At 43.7% G+C, this 14,537-nt stretch overlaps 1 protein-coding gene across 2 annotated transcripts in view; it reads right to left on the reverse strand.

Annotated features, from left to right (window-relative positions):
- The window catches only part of MOBP (myelin associated oligodendrocyte basic protein), a 49,594-nt gene extending 39,623 nt beyond the window's left edge, over positions 1 to 9,971 (reverse strand). Inside the window, exons 1-2 of one of the 2 annotated variants that reach the window (XM_036921702.2) lie at positions 9,561 to 9,968; positions 2,972 to 3,049 (exon numbers count right to left, since the gene is read on the reverse strand). The gene's annotated coding sequence lies outside the window, so the exon portion shown is untranslated. Of the gene's footprint in view, positions 1 to 2,971; positions 3,050 to 9,560 lie in introns of both variants that reach the window. The other variant, XM_057491471.1, reaches the window with a different exon arrangement.
- Positions 9,972 to 14,537: the final 4,566 nt, after the last annotated feature.

The following is a 14,537-nucleotide window of genomic DNA, read 5'->3' on the forward strand; positions in this document are numbered from 1 at the left end:
CTGGCTGTGTGTCTGTGATCTCAGCTTGAACTCTTTGAGGGTTCTGCTGGGTACTCCACTCAATGAAGGAGCAACTCCCAGTGACCGTGACTAAATGTGCCTTAAAAACCCAGGTGCTCTGTGCCCGGGTTATGTGGGACCCAGGCTGCTGGTCAGAGTCTCAGCAGGGCTACTGAGAATTAAGGTTTTACTGCAAAGTGGTCTCTGTAGAAAGACATGTGTTTGTCTCATGTATCCACCTCCTACCCAAAATTTCAGAGGCTCTCCCACTTACAGAGCTAAGTCCTTTTTTTAAAGGTGTACTACATTTCATAATTATTCGTCTTTCTTATTGTGGCGTTTGTGATGAAAGAAATAAGGCTTGCATGTTTCTCCTCCTCTATGAAAATGGTGGGATATTGAATGTATATGTATGTAGTTAAACCAGTCTTCTCTCTTGAAATTCCTTCCTGAATGACCAGGACAGTAACCAATCTTCCAGATTTGCATTGTCTTATAGGATAATCTAAATGTTAATTTGGTCTACGGCCGTATCAGGGGCCTAAAGTGACAACCTAGATTACCCAGTAGGCTTTTTACTGCTCCACTGACAGCTGATGGGAGGAAGAGCTGCTAGGCTGCCTTGGGTTCCCCAAGGACATCAGTCTATGGGGGACAGAGACCAGGCAGAGATAAGCTGAGATAAACCCTGGATTGCTGGCCACCCCTTTCTCTGAATTGTGTGTCCAAGGCCATAGTCTGTGTGTGTCATCCAACAGCAATTACACTGGCAGATTTCTTCAGTTGGGTGAAATGCCACTTATCTTTGTTCCATTTTGCAGTTCATGTGCCTCTATCTTGATAGTTACCATATTACACTGAAATCACTCATCTAATTAAATAAGCAGGAGGAGAAAGCAAGGGTGACTCCAAGGTAGACAGTTTGAGCAACTAGGTGGGGGTGGGAGCATTGGCTGGAGAACATTTGGGGGAAGAGGCTGAATCATGAGCTCAGTTTTAGGTGCACTTGAGTTGAGGTTTTGCAGGGCATCTAGATGGAGAGGCCTAGTGGACACTTCAGAGGGAAGTGTGGGCAAGAGAGAGAAGTTGCAGTCTTTGGAATACAGACAGCCACTGAAGCCTGGGATGAATGGAGTGCCTGGACAGCAGCAGGTGGTATGGGAAGAGGTTGTGGCTGTGACCTGGGGTACTCCCACATTTACAGCTTAGGGGAGGAGTGACTGGCAAAGGGTAAAGCTTTGAGAGACAGGAGGGAGCCTGGAACATGTGGTGTCATGGAAGCTAAAAGGAAGAAGTCTTTAAGAAGAGTGAGTGGCCAGCTTAGTGGAATGATTCTGAGAGGCTGTGTGACATGAGGCCTGTAAGAGTGAGCACACTAGACTAAGGGATATGGCAATAAATGGTGACATTGGCAAGAACGGTTCCATGGACTGGTTGAAACAGAAATTAGGTGAGAGGATTTGTGGGGTGAATAGGGGCTGAGGAGAGAGAAACTGTAGGCAACTCAGGCCAGAGATGTGAGGATAAATGGGGAGAGAGTGATGGTGGGTGGAGAGTGTGTGGTTTCCAGAGGGTTTGGGGAGCAGGGATGATTTGTTTTTGTTACAATGAGACAGACAAGAACATGCATAATGCTGTGGGAAGGGTCTTGGAAAGGGAGGGAGATCGAAATGAAATAAAGGAAGAGAAAGTACTTAGTGTCCTAAAGGGAAACCTGAGGACACAGAATGAAGAGCACATGTAGGAGAGTCAGCCTTTCTTGGAAGAGGAAAAATGGTTGGCTGTAGAAGTGCCCATCTAATAGCTCCCATTTCTCCAGGGAAATGGAAGGCAGAGCTACTTGAGAATAAAGAGAGTTGGAGATTTGAGGCTAGAATGGGTTTAAAGGAGATTTTGCAGAAATTTGTAGGCCAAGCTGCCCACTAGTATTGATGGCCTAGTTGAGGTCCCTGACCATTTATTTTCAGGGGTACCAATCTTCCCTGTTGTGATTTTCTCCAGTTGTTCTCAGTAGTCTGGGTGCAGATGTGGAGAACATAAATGGTTCATCTAGGGTTGGGATTTGCGGGAAAATATTTGAAACAATGGATCCTAGACTCTATCAGTAATAGGCAGAAAATAGAAGGTAGAAAATGGTGACTGATGAATGGGTAGGTAAATGGATTCATAAATAGGTGGGGAGATGGAGGGGAAAGTCAACCGGAGGTGCTTGGGGGAAGAACAGGTGTGCTACTAGCTATACTGTAGCCATAAGAAAGCAAGTTGAGACAAAGGAAGGTTGTGTCTGAAATACTCCATGTTTGCCCTGTTTGAGTCAGAAATGGAGTAGCTTCAAGTAGCTGCCAAGTTCCACAGCGTGACAGTGGATGGGTGAGGCGGAGACGACAATTCACTGGAGCTCCTAGGTTGGAGCCCAGTCACCAGTGAAGGAGGACGGGTGACTGACGAGGCACGGCGCCTGAGCTTCCAAGTGCACATTAACTAGAGACGGGAGGGGCAGCGGCCTGGGAGTGGCAGTGGGAGGATGCAGACCCCACTCTTAAATCTGGAGCCGCCTGGCGCGCAAACTGTCCCCCAGTTGACTGGCTGACAGTTGAAGCCTTGTTCTCAGAAGACTGTCCGGATTCAGGGAAGACGAAAAGAGATGGAAGGAGTCTCCTAAGGATACAGGGGGAGGAAGTCTCTTTCTCACAGAATGGCTGTTCCACTGCCTTTGCCAAAAGTGGACAAAGGGTGGCTGGGGTCATAATCCTCCTGATGCAGAGAAAAGTTTTTTCATATTTCCATTTCCCCACCCTAGAATACAGTGGAACACCTGGAATTGTTTTTAGAAGTGTTTGAACTCTTATTGGAAGTTGAATTACTCAGCCTTTTGCTGATTCTACATCCTACTTTGACATTCTGAATACCAGCAATCATTCTATAGTCATTTAGATGCCGATCCGAAAGAGCAGAAGAGGTTCGTTTGTACCTGTACTTTCATCCGTACACATCTGCTGATTAGATCTCTGTTACGAGCTGGTCTGGGTATCATTTGCTTCTTTTTTTCCTGAAAGTGAAGCAGTAGGAGACGTTCTGGTTAGTTGAATGCTTTGGTCACTTAGGTGGTTGTTAATCCAAGTAAAATATACACAGAACTTCAGTCCCAGGAAGGGTTATGCTGTTTGGATCTATCTGCCAACTGGGGCACAGAGGGAGGATACAATCACAAAGTCACATGCAAGCCTCTTACAGCCCATCTTACCATTATAAAGGGAAAAAAGCTCTGTGTTCAGTTAATTCACTGTCATTAAGTAAAAAATCTTTAGTCATTTCTCCTAGTAAATCTGAGTTCTACAAACCTGATTTTTGCTTACTACACTTACAAATGAAACTCCTGAAATGAAGAAATTTCAGAGTCTGGCTCTAAAAATGCAAGTCTTCACAATTCAGTAAAACATCTTGAGAAAGGAGATGAAGGGATGACCTCCCCTACAGGTCAGGGAGAGGGATGTGGTTTTTGCATTATAAACTCAATAAAGCAATCAAATTTGGTGAGGTATTGACTTGACAACTTCTTCAGAATATCAGCTTGTTTTTCCAGACAGTATGGAGATTCAAGTGACTATTCATTACCATTAGCCCCATTCTTTTTCAATACGTACCAGATCGTGGAAGTGTAGTTTGAACAAAGGAGTCTCATAAGATTACGAAGAGTCTAGATACAAAAATAATCCCCAAAAGAAGCCTGTTATTCTGATTGGTTGTTTCAGTTGATAATTTGGTTTTTCACTAATAATGATGCAATTGATAACTCTGTATAACTAACTGTATAAATCTTTATAACACTTCTCTGTCAAATCAGATGAGCGTGTTCCTCTCCTCCCACCTGCTTGACAGAGTTGAAATGCAAGCTTTCTTAAGAAAAAAATTGGTGTAGCAGCAAATGCAGAGCTTCCACTTCCACTGAAAACAACTATAAAAGCTGAACAGAATGCACAAAGCATTTGTTTGCAGACACTGAGTGGCAAACATTGCAGGGCTATGATCCTTGAAAGAAAGAAAGAAAGAAAGAGAGGTGAACCCTGCACTGATCCTGGTTTTCTCCCTGAAGGTACTTTTCCAACTGTTACACAGGGAGAAAGAGCTCAAGCAGAGAGACAAAGAAACAGAGATCAGGCTAGGGTTGCTAAGACTGCAGGGACCTGCAAGGGGGTGGCAGGCAGAGCAGCAATACTGGGGAACTACTGAGAAGATACAGATAATCTCTCAGATACTTGGCCAGTTCCAAAGTTGTGCAATTTCAGGATGAGACTGTGGGAAATCCAAGAAAAAACAGTTGCTAAGAGGCTGATAACCTAGTAGAGCTCACACCTTCACTGGAGAAACACTGTGAGAACTTGGTGAACGCCCCAGGCTTTCAGAGGAGCCTCAGCAAGAATCTTACCATAGGAGTAAAGGCAAAGACAGAGCAGGTCTGCCCTCATGAGGCCTACAGCCAAGCCCTGACAGGACAGAGGCGATTCTCCAGCAACTTAACATAGCCCACAACCTCTGCAGTCTATTATCTACCATGTTCAGCATACAGTAAAATTACCAGACATATGAAGAAATAGGATAAGGAGACTGAAATCAAGAGGAAAAAATGATCAACAGAAGTAGAACCAAGGGTGATCATCACTGATGTTAAAGAAAGTAGAGAAAAGATGAACAGAATGGGCGACAAGATGAGGCACTGAAAAAGAAGAAGAAAACACGCTTAAAACGAACAAAAAATCCATCCGGATGTGGGGAAGGGGAGGACACCCAAGATGGAATGCAGATTGTGCCACACAAATCTGACTGGCTTACAAGTTAATGGCATGACCACCCTGGAGGGACGGGAGGGGAAGAGAAAACCTAAGTAACTTTGGATAAGAGCACTTTAACTGGATACATGAGGCTAACAACAAAAATAACTACACACAAAGGGTATGTGTGTGCTGGTAAGTTTGTTTTTCACAGTAAAAATACATAGAGTTTTCAACTCTAAAACTATGTATGTATACCAGGATTGAGCAAATGAGTAAATACATTGTAGATGCTGAGAATCAGCTTTTTTTTTCTTTCAGAATGATATTACAAATAAGGAAACAAGAAACACAGGCATGAGGCTGGAGACTGAGGTGAACAGAGGCGTGAGCATCTACAGATTAGTGTACATACATGTATTTCCTAGACCTGTCTGCCTAGAGAGCTTGGAAGAGATGACATGCCAGTCACGAAGAATATACCTAGGGCCCAGATCTTGGTTTCTAAATACCATTGTCCAGTAAAAGGAACCATGGCTCCCTGAAAAAGTGGTTGATTTTTAGGCTAACGCAGAGAAAATGCAAGTTGATCTTGGAGCAAACTGTAGTGATAGAAAGTAAGAAAGTGCTCATAAAGGATGAGGACGTGTTGAAAGGCCCCAGGAGCCAACCAGAAAGTATTTCCAATGGCTAAAGCCATTTGAGCAAGAAAACAATTGCATTGGGTTATAAACCAAAGAATAAATAAGTATCATTCGATCCAAAAGGATATAAATAACTGAAGAAAAGAGGAAATAGGGTAGAAGAGACACCTTTCCTTAAAGAATAATTCCAATTAGTAAATGTAGAAGCAATGAGGGAAATAGAAAAATCATTACTAGAATACTACAGTAATAATTTCTGCAGGTAACAGTCACTAATGGATGCTCAAATTAGCAGGTGAATGTTTAAGGAAAAACTGGGTATTTGCACAGTCTCAAAATATGCCACCCAATAAATATTTATCTACTAAAAAGAAAAAAATAGTAATTTTATAATGGAGAAATCTGGCAAATACCACTTTATCCAAGTGTTTGATGTTTTACATTTATCATAAACGTCCCTGTGGTAGACAAAACGGCCTTGCCATTCAATTTCCAAATCCCAGTTGCTGAAAACCGTGAATTTGAAGTACTATATGGCATTCAAAGGAACTTTGCAGATGTAGTTAAGATTATAGACCTTAAAATAGGGACATAATTTCAGATTATTCGGGTGGGCCCAATCTAATCACATGAGCCTTTTAAAGCCAAGAACATTCTCCAGCTGGAAATCAGAGAAACGGGACATAGAAGAGGCCAGAGAATTTCCCAGCATAAGGACGGCCCAGACCATGGTGCTGACTCAGAGATGGAAGGGCCCGAGACTGAGTCCTACACCCAGAGGAGATGAATTCTGCCAGCACACCGAATGGGGGTGGGTGCAGACACTCCCCCAGAGCCACTAGAGAGGAGCCTCGCAGCAGGTGCACCTTGACTTCAGATTTGTGAGACTGACCCTAAGTAGAGTGCCAAGCCCACCGGATGCCTGATTTTCAGAAGCGCAAGATAATGAATGGTAAGTACCACTAAGTCTGTGGTAATTTGTTACACAGCAATATGAAACTAATAAACCAACTGCTGTGGATCACTGAAAATCCATTCCTCTATCTTCATAATTAATTTTTGGACTCCCATAAGAAATAGACACACATTCCATGAGCCTGTCCATATTAGATATCCCAGGGCTCCAGATCCAAATGCTGCCCTCCTTTCCCCAGGCCTGTTCACTCCAGACTAGATACTAATTGTACGTTAATTATGTTTTTCTTATTTTCTGTGTTCTTGATGCTCCGGCATCTGGGGCCTTGCTGAACCTGGACAGACTGTCCCTTCTGCGGCTAGCCAACTCCCCAAGGCAGCAAAGGACCCCCCTGGAGTGTGCCTCTCATATGCACCCCAACCAGTCCAGAGCCTGCACCTAGAAAAGGGGGATTCTTTATCGAGTTCTCACAGACTGAACCAATATTCCAGTGTCCTCATCACCAAGGGCTGGGTAGCAGAGACTGCTGGACAACCTTGCACCCCAGAGCCCCCTGAAGTCACTGGCTAGCCCATCCAACTGCCTGCCCATCTATCCCACCTCCTCCATTCACTCCTCCCCACAAACAGCACAGCAGAGGCTCTGGCACACTCTCCCATCACCCCTCTGGCACCGGACTTCTGGCTCCACGTGGGGCCCTGTGGGGCCTGACATGTGCCCTCTTCTCGGGACCTGCCAGCAACAAACTATCTTTTCAATGGTGGTCATTTCCTGACCTATTGGCCTCACCATTCCTGAATAAAAACAAAATCCTGGGTTCATTTTAAACACGTTGGTCCCTTAACCACTCAGAGCCCAGCTAACATCAGGTTTTGACCTAGTGCTTTAGCGGTATAATAAAGCAGCAGACCCAGCACGGCCTACACAGCCGACAGAAGAGATCACTCAGTGGAACGTGATCCCCCTCGGAGCCTGGCCAGCCCAGCGAACTTCCTGGTGTGGGAACCAACTCAGCTCCCACCCGCAGGCCTTCCTGACCTTCCAAGCCATGCATGTTCCGGCCCCCAGTCCTTCTGACTGAGGGAGAAAAGGAGGGTCTCATTTCCCACCCCAGGTGGCCCTTCATAGGGACACGTAATCCTTTAAGTAGAAAATACTTTCCCAAACTCCCGGGTGGCTTCTATGGCCCTGATAAGGTCATCCTAATAGCTAATGGTACATTTTCCCAAAAGCTCAGCTACTCAACTTTAAATAGCACCATATGCAGAACCTAAACGTCTACTCTAATTCCATATACAGGAAAGCAAACCTTTTCCACCTCATCCAGGGAACAGTCCTGGGAAAGCCACAATATTTTCCCTTGAATGCACAGATCATGTAACAAGTCAATCATCTGCCGCACATTCAGATGTGGGGCAGCTTTGGAGTTTTCTCTGAGGAAAAAATAAATGGTTGTCTTATACTTACGAATCTAAAGAATCTACCTCAGTAGCTTTCCCCCAGAAAGGAAGGTCTCTGGGAAATCAGCCTCCACCCCGGAATGATAAAACTGGCGGTCACCTCTAAGCAGAAGTTTTCCCACTTACAAACAAACAAAATGGAAATTATTTCTTTACTCAGCACCCAATCAACATGCGAACAGTCACCAGTAAGCCTGGAATGGCCACTCAGGAGAGCTGTTCATAGACCTGTATCCATCTTCAGCAAATGGCTTTGCTCAGGAAGGAACCATCACACTTAGGAAATTAATACTCAGAGCAGCAGACATGAAGCCAGGGCTCACGAAGAATCCACATCAAATACTTTGCTATACACCCATCAAGTTCATGGACATGTCACTGTAACTACCATTTATAATTAAAGAGCAGCACTTACACACTTTTGGTGACTGCCTGGGAACTAGCTTAAAAGATCTGGATTTTCAATTTTTGGATTTTCTTGTAAAATCTTACATATTCATCTAAAACCTTTGTGACCACTAGATAGGACCTCAAATTAAAAGTTTTTACAATTGGATTCAAGTGTGAATGTGGATATGACCTAAAATGCAAGCACATTCCTGCCCAAACTGCATAACCTGAACCTAATCATGAGACAACACTGGACCAATCCAACCTAAGGGACATTTAACCAAATAAGGGGCCTACACTCCTCAAGCTTGTCAAGGTCATGAGAGACCAGAATGGTGTCAGTACTGCTCCAGACCAAAGGAGACCAGATGGACAGGGGGAGTTCTCGGCCCCAAACTGACTCCTCAATGGCTCATGATATCAAGATGTCTGCAGATGAGATAATGGTGTCTCCTAATTGTTAACTTTCTGATTTTGATCATGTCTGCAAATTAATGGCACAGGAAAATATAATATGTATATGTGTGTATGGAGAAAGAATGATAGAGCAAATGTGGTAAGATGTCAGCATCTGGGTGACCTGGGCATGTCTGGTATTTTTGTACTGCTTGCAGTTTTTCTGTAAATCTGAAACAATTTTTAAAATCCACTCAGTAAGGCATTGCCCTGCTTTTCTAAACAGGCATTAACCAGCCTGGCGACAGACCTGACAGGAGTCTGTTTTCTGCCTCCCTGTGTTATTCACAAAACACTAAAATTTTTTTCCCCCATTTTCCTCCCTGTATTCTAACCAAGTTCATTACTTGACACATAATCTTTTCCTTCCTTTTTCCCAACAACCACAACACTGAAAAACTCTGATTTCTAAAGGATTGTGGACAAGACAAAGCATGAACGTCTTTCCATTTGAGGTTGCTAGTCTCCAGGGGGGCAAAATTCCAACAAGATTCAGGCTTTTCTGTCTCATTAGTATCCTCCACCCATAAGCCCAGCTGCATGAGGAAAGAAGTTGTTCCCAGATAAGAAGAAAAACTCATTTTCAAATCATGACAAATATTAAAAGAAGGAAAAGAAAAAGAAGATGCCAACACCACCACTGGCTCAGTCCCAGGAGCATGCGCTCGACTCCTCGGAGAACCGAGTCAGGGTTTGGCCCCTCTCCCCAGGCCAACGGCTCCCAGACTTGAGCCCAGGAGGGCCCCCCACCTTGGCAGAACAGTCTTAGTGGCCCCTGCTCTTGTCCTGTCCATCACTCTGCATCCTCCCAACCTCGGCTGCTAGTTCAGCCGGTGTCCACTGGGACACAAAGGAATGGGTGCTGGCCACTGAGGATGTAGTACAGCAGAAGTAAGAGGAAAATCTGTAGGAGCCCCTTCCTTACCTTGGGTAGCAGCCGTTCGGAACAGGTCCCACGTCTGTGCAGGACCCTGCGTGGGGGTGGAGGTCTCCTCAGTACACGCAGAATATATAGGGAGAGATCATATATCCAGGTTCTTCATTGCACAAGGTGTTTTTGATGGGTTCTCAGCCAAGATGCACTTAAAACAAAAGCTACACAATGACCACAAAAAGGCCACACAAAGTTCAAACAAAAGGCTAAAGAAAGACCAAACAAAAGCCAAAGAAAGTTTGAACAAAGAGTGAAACAAAGACAAAACAAAGGCCAAACAAAGACAAAAACAAAGGCCAAGACAAAGGGCAAAAGAAAATCTGCACAAAAGCCAGGCTAAGACAGCCACGTCACACACACTCACAGTCCTGCAGCCAGGAGGCCCCGCACCAGCTCCCCACACCAAGCCCCAGGCGGTCCCGCCTCACCACACCCCTGGGCTGTAGCCCTCACGTTTGCACACAGGCCTGCGCAGAGGGGACCAAGACCAGGTGACAGGGCATGTCCACAAGCCAGCCAGGGTCTGCACAGGTCCTTCTCTCGTGGCCTCAGAGGGGCCAGCCCTGCCGACGCCTGGATCCCGAGACCATGAGACAGCAAACGTCTGCCACTTAAGCTTCTGGCACATTGTCCTAGAAAATGAAGCCTTACAGTTCCTATAAACACTATTTTAATGAGAGTTTATATTTATCAAAACAACATTTTCACAAAGTTATAGTGGAATTAAAAGTCTCCTTCAGAAAATCTTGGCTCTCAATCATAATCCCGCTTAACAGAGGCAACCACATGAAACTTTTTTCACTATTTTTCTATAATTATTTCCGTATTGCTAAATAATTCACACAGCCACTTACACTTATTTGTGGGAGGCTTTGACTTCCTATGAGGGTTCTTGTTCCCCTTCCCCACCCGCCCCTCACTGCCAAGTAGTTAGATTGGTAGTATTTTATGTTTTACCATAAATGTGTAAACATTATTTCCTACAGAAACTTGTGATTAGCTATGATTGTTTTTTTTTCCTCTTTACAACATTATTTTTCCTGGTACTAATAATTATCCTGTTTTTGTTTTTATTCATTTTAATTTGCTTAGATTTCTAATTACTGCACACTCACTTTTTTCCAAACATTCCAATAGATCTGTCAAATACATATCAATAATTTCTTCAAGTATTGCAATACATCAAATGATTATTTGCTCCTACTGTCTTGAGTAATTCTCTGTTCTCTTGTTCTGCTTCCAGACTGCTTGTCTCCTAGCTTGAAGCAGGTCAGGGACTTCCCTTCATTGCTCAGCTGTAACAGATATCCTGTGTCCTGGACCCCATGACATTCTCATTTTTTATTTGCTCCCTCATTTTCCTGAAACACACCCTGCAGTATCTTCCTTGGAAAGGTGTATATAGGTGAATCTTTTTGAGTGCTTGCATGCCTGCAACCTGCTTTATTCTTTCCCACACTTGATTGCCTATTTGGGTATAGAACTCTAGGTTGAAAATTATTTTCCCTCAGAATTGTGGATGTATTGTTTTTCTGTACTTTTTCCTCCAGTGCTATTGTTGAGAGGTTCCAGACTTTTCAGATTACCTTTCCTCTGTAGTTTTAAAAAAATCTTTATAAGTGTTTAAGTTCTTACTTTAACCCAATTGTCCCGAAACCTCCCCATTCCTTCAATTAGTCTTTTTTATCCTCAGTTGGTAGACCATTTTTATCTGGAAATTTCAGACATTCTCTTCTGTGATTTTTCTTTTTTGCTGTTTTTATTAACTTATTCCCCTCTGTCTTTTTTTTTCTGCCTGAAATCTGAATTAGTTGGCTATTGAAAACTAATAAATTGACCCTCTGACTTGTACCTCATTCTTCTCTCTCAGCTCCTAATTCTTTGCATTTCAACTTTCATGAAGTTTTCTTATTTTATTCATTACACGTCTCCTGCACAATTTTATATATTGTTTTGGCAATCATATTTCTAAATTCTGATACCTCATTCTTGTTTTCTTGTTTTCCTTTTTCCCTTTTTCAAAGTACATAGTGTTTTCTCTAATTGTAGGAAAATAGAGATTATACTGTCTTGGGGTTGTTTGCTTACTTTTGTTTGTTTGCTTCCTTGTTAGCTTCATTCCTTGCACACAGCTGCCTTCCTTATACCCGGTTCCTTCACCCTGGTTTGTTTTCATGTCCCCCCCTTGTGAAAGCTTTCCCCTTTGGTGATTTTGCATTGGCCATTTTTGTTTGTAGGGCATTCAAGATTGGGTGCTCCAAGGACAAGCACAGAGCTTGCTGATGAGTGGGGTCCTAATTGTCCTTTACCTGGACAGACCTCCCTGGGGTCATTCAGGGAACAGAAATCCACCCTCCAGCCTGATGGGGGTAGGAAGATGGGGAGTGTGAACATACTGATATTGTGTGATAAATGTAGGGGGTGCCCCTTTTCTAAGCCTGCCTATCAGCCCTGATCTCCACAGTTTCTGAGTCTGCAAATTTCTCCATAATAAACTTCTAGTGACCATAGCTGAAAGAGCCCGGATAGGAGTACCGCCTTTTTGAATATGCCAACCTGCATACCTGGTTTCATCTTACTTAGGCTACAAGCATTCTCCAGAGGACAGGTCGGCAAACCACAAGCCCACCTTTTCCCTGACCTATCCCCTCAAAAGCCTGTCAAAAAACCTGGCCATAAAAAAACTCTTAGCCTGTAAGAGATGCCTTCTTTGTTCTGCTTGCCAAAACAGAGAGGTCCCTCTCAGGTTTAGCAATAAACCTGTTTGAACTGTTGAGTTTGCGTCCCTTCTTTTCCTTTTAATAGCAAGTTGGTGCATGAACCTGGGAGTCCATTTGGAATGTGCAGCTTCGTCATGCCCTGGACCTCATCCCCACTACACCTAGCTCTCCACGAGCAGAGCTCTCGGGGTCCTCACACTTACTTTGGGCATGCTTGTCCCTGGCATCAGCCTGGCAAGCCCTTAAAATGGAACCTCCTTCCCTCTGCCAGAACAGTTACCACCTCCACCCACTTCCTGTCTCTCAAATGTGTTTCAACCTCTCATCTTTTGGTATCTCCTTTTCTTTGGGGGCTAAAACCTTTCAAATTCTCCACTGCCCCTGTGGAATAAAAATACTTTTTAATCCTTTACCTTTTAAGAATATTTTACTACTATAATTTTAGTAATTTTTTAGAAAGGAGAGTAAAGTAAGCATTGTAGTTAACCTGCCACTTTTAACCAAAAAACACAGTAACTGTTTTTATTGGGAAATAATTCACATACCATAAAATTCACAAGTTTTAAGGTGTAAAACTTAGAGATTTTTAATATAGTCCCAAGGTCATGGAAGCATCACCACTGTCTAATTCTTCCATTTACATCATCCTAAAAATCAGCCCACACTCATTAGCAGTCAGATCTAATACGATTTCATATCAGCACACAGAGAAAGCCAAGCATAAAATGAGTTTGAGGATATGGCAAACATGTGATGGGGGCTTACGGAACATTACTGCACAGCAAGCGAACCACCTGTGGAAGAATGTCTTGGGTCAGATAAGGCCATCCCCATATATCACTGAGACACTTACATGTATATCATGTCAATCCACAATTAGACAATTGTTGTTTAACTAACAAAATGCTGTGTCCAAATATGTGTCATAAAAGTTGTTTATTGATTTAAAAGACAAGAGACAAGCCAGGGATTTTCAGAGTCATGACAACAATGGTATTTTTCCCATGGAGAATGAAAAATAGAGTTTTACAAATAGCTATAAGGCCGTTTAATTATTGAAAGATAGACCGTAATGATTTGGCTGATCAAATCTCAGAAACAAACCTAACTGGTTCCTCATTTGCCCTTCAATCCTCACTTTCTGAGCAAATCTGTCTCCTCCAAGACTTTGACTTTGATCTTCAACACTTTTAGCTGCACAGTTCCCAACTTCCAATGGTAAACAGGAGTCCGCCAGCCGAGCTGCCAGCCCCTCAGACAAAGCCTCTTTGTCTCCCTCGCTCCACACCCACCTCTGATGTGCTGGCCTGTCACAATTGTGTTCTGGCCAGTGTGACCAGTAATAATGTACACTGTGTTCCCTAATCCAGGCCTGGACTTTGTCCAACTGGCTGTGCTAAAACTCACCCTGTGTGACACACTTTGGCTGTCCGGCCTCCAGGCATTAGAGAAGGACAGGGTGCCTGGGTAGCAAGGGGCAAGGATTCCAGCAAAAGGCAAGACTTGGAGTGAGAGTACACAGTGTGGTGAGAGCCAGAGCTGGACAGCAAAGTGTTAAAAACAGATTTTGTCCAGCACTTTTGCAGTAGGAGAAAAGAGACGTCTGTATAAAACCAGGCTCGGTTCCAAGTGCACTAGGGACAAGGGGGGATGTACAGGCAAGGAGCGGGTCAGGGAGCTGGTGGAGGGAATGCGATCAGACATCAGAGGGAGGTCAATTCTCTCTAAGCTGACTTAGCAAGACTCTCATTAAAACTGGGCAATGCAAAGGTGGACAGTCAAGTCCACGGTAAGGCCAGGTTCCAGGAGGGTGTCACACATCAGCATGCCACCAAGGGAGCCTGATTCTAACCCGACTCCAGTTATCTAGAGACCAGAAATAGGAACAAAGCAGCAGGACCCAACTTTAATGGAAATATTCTTTGAAAAAAACAAAACAAAACTATCTTCATTTTAATTCTGGGTTTGCCAAGCGGCCAAGCACCCACCATTTTGTAATCTGGTGCTTGTTTAGGAAGTGCCTTGGGGAAACCACCGGAGCTGTGTAATCTGTCTAAAAAGCAGCCTGGCACACAATCAGATCTATTGTACTAGAAGCTTCCTTCTCTAATTTATTGTTCCTTACCAAACTACGAATCTGCTCTCTGACCCTGTTCATCTGAAGTCCACCTAAGTGTAGACAGCCCACCTGCAATAATGTGGGACCAGCCTGTTTCAGCATAACATTTACTGCAGGTTTCTCTGATGT

This window comes from Manis pentadactyla, chromosome 14, assembly GCF_030020395.1.
Source record: "Manis pentadactyla isolate mManPen7 chromosome 14, mManPen7.hap1, whole genome shotgun sequence".
In the NCBI taxonomy this organism is placed as follows: Eukaryota; Metazoa; Chordata; class Mammalia; order Pholidota; family Manidae; genus Manis; species Manis pentadactyla.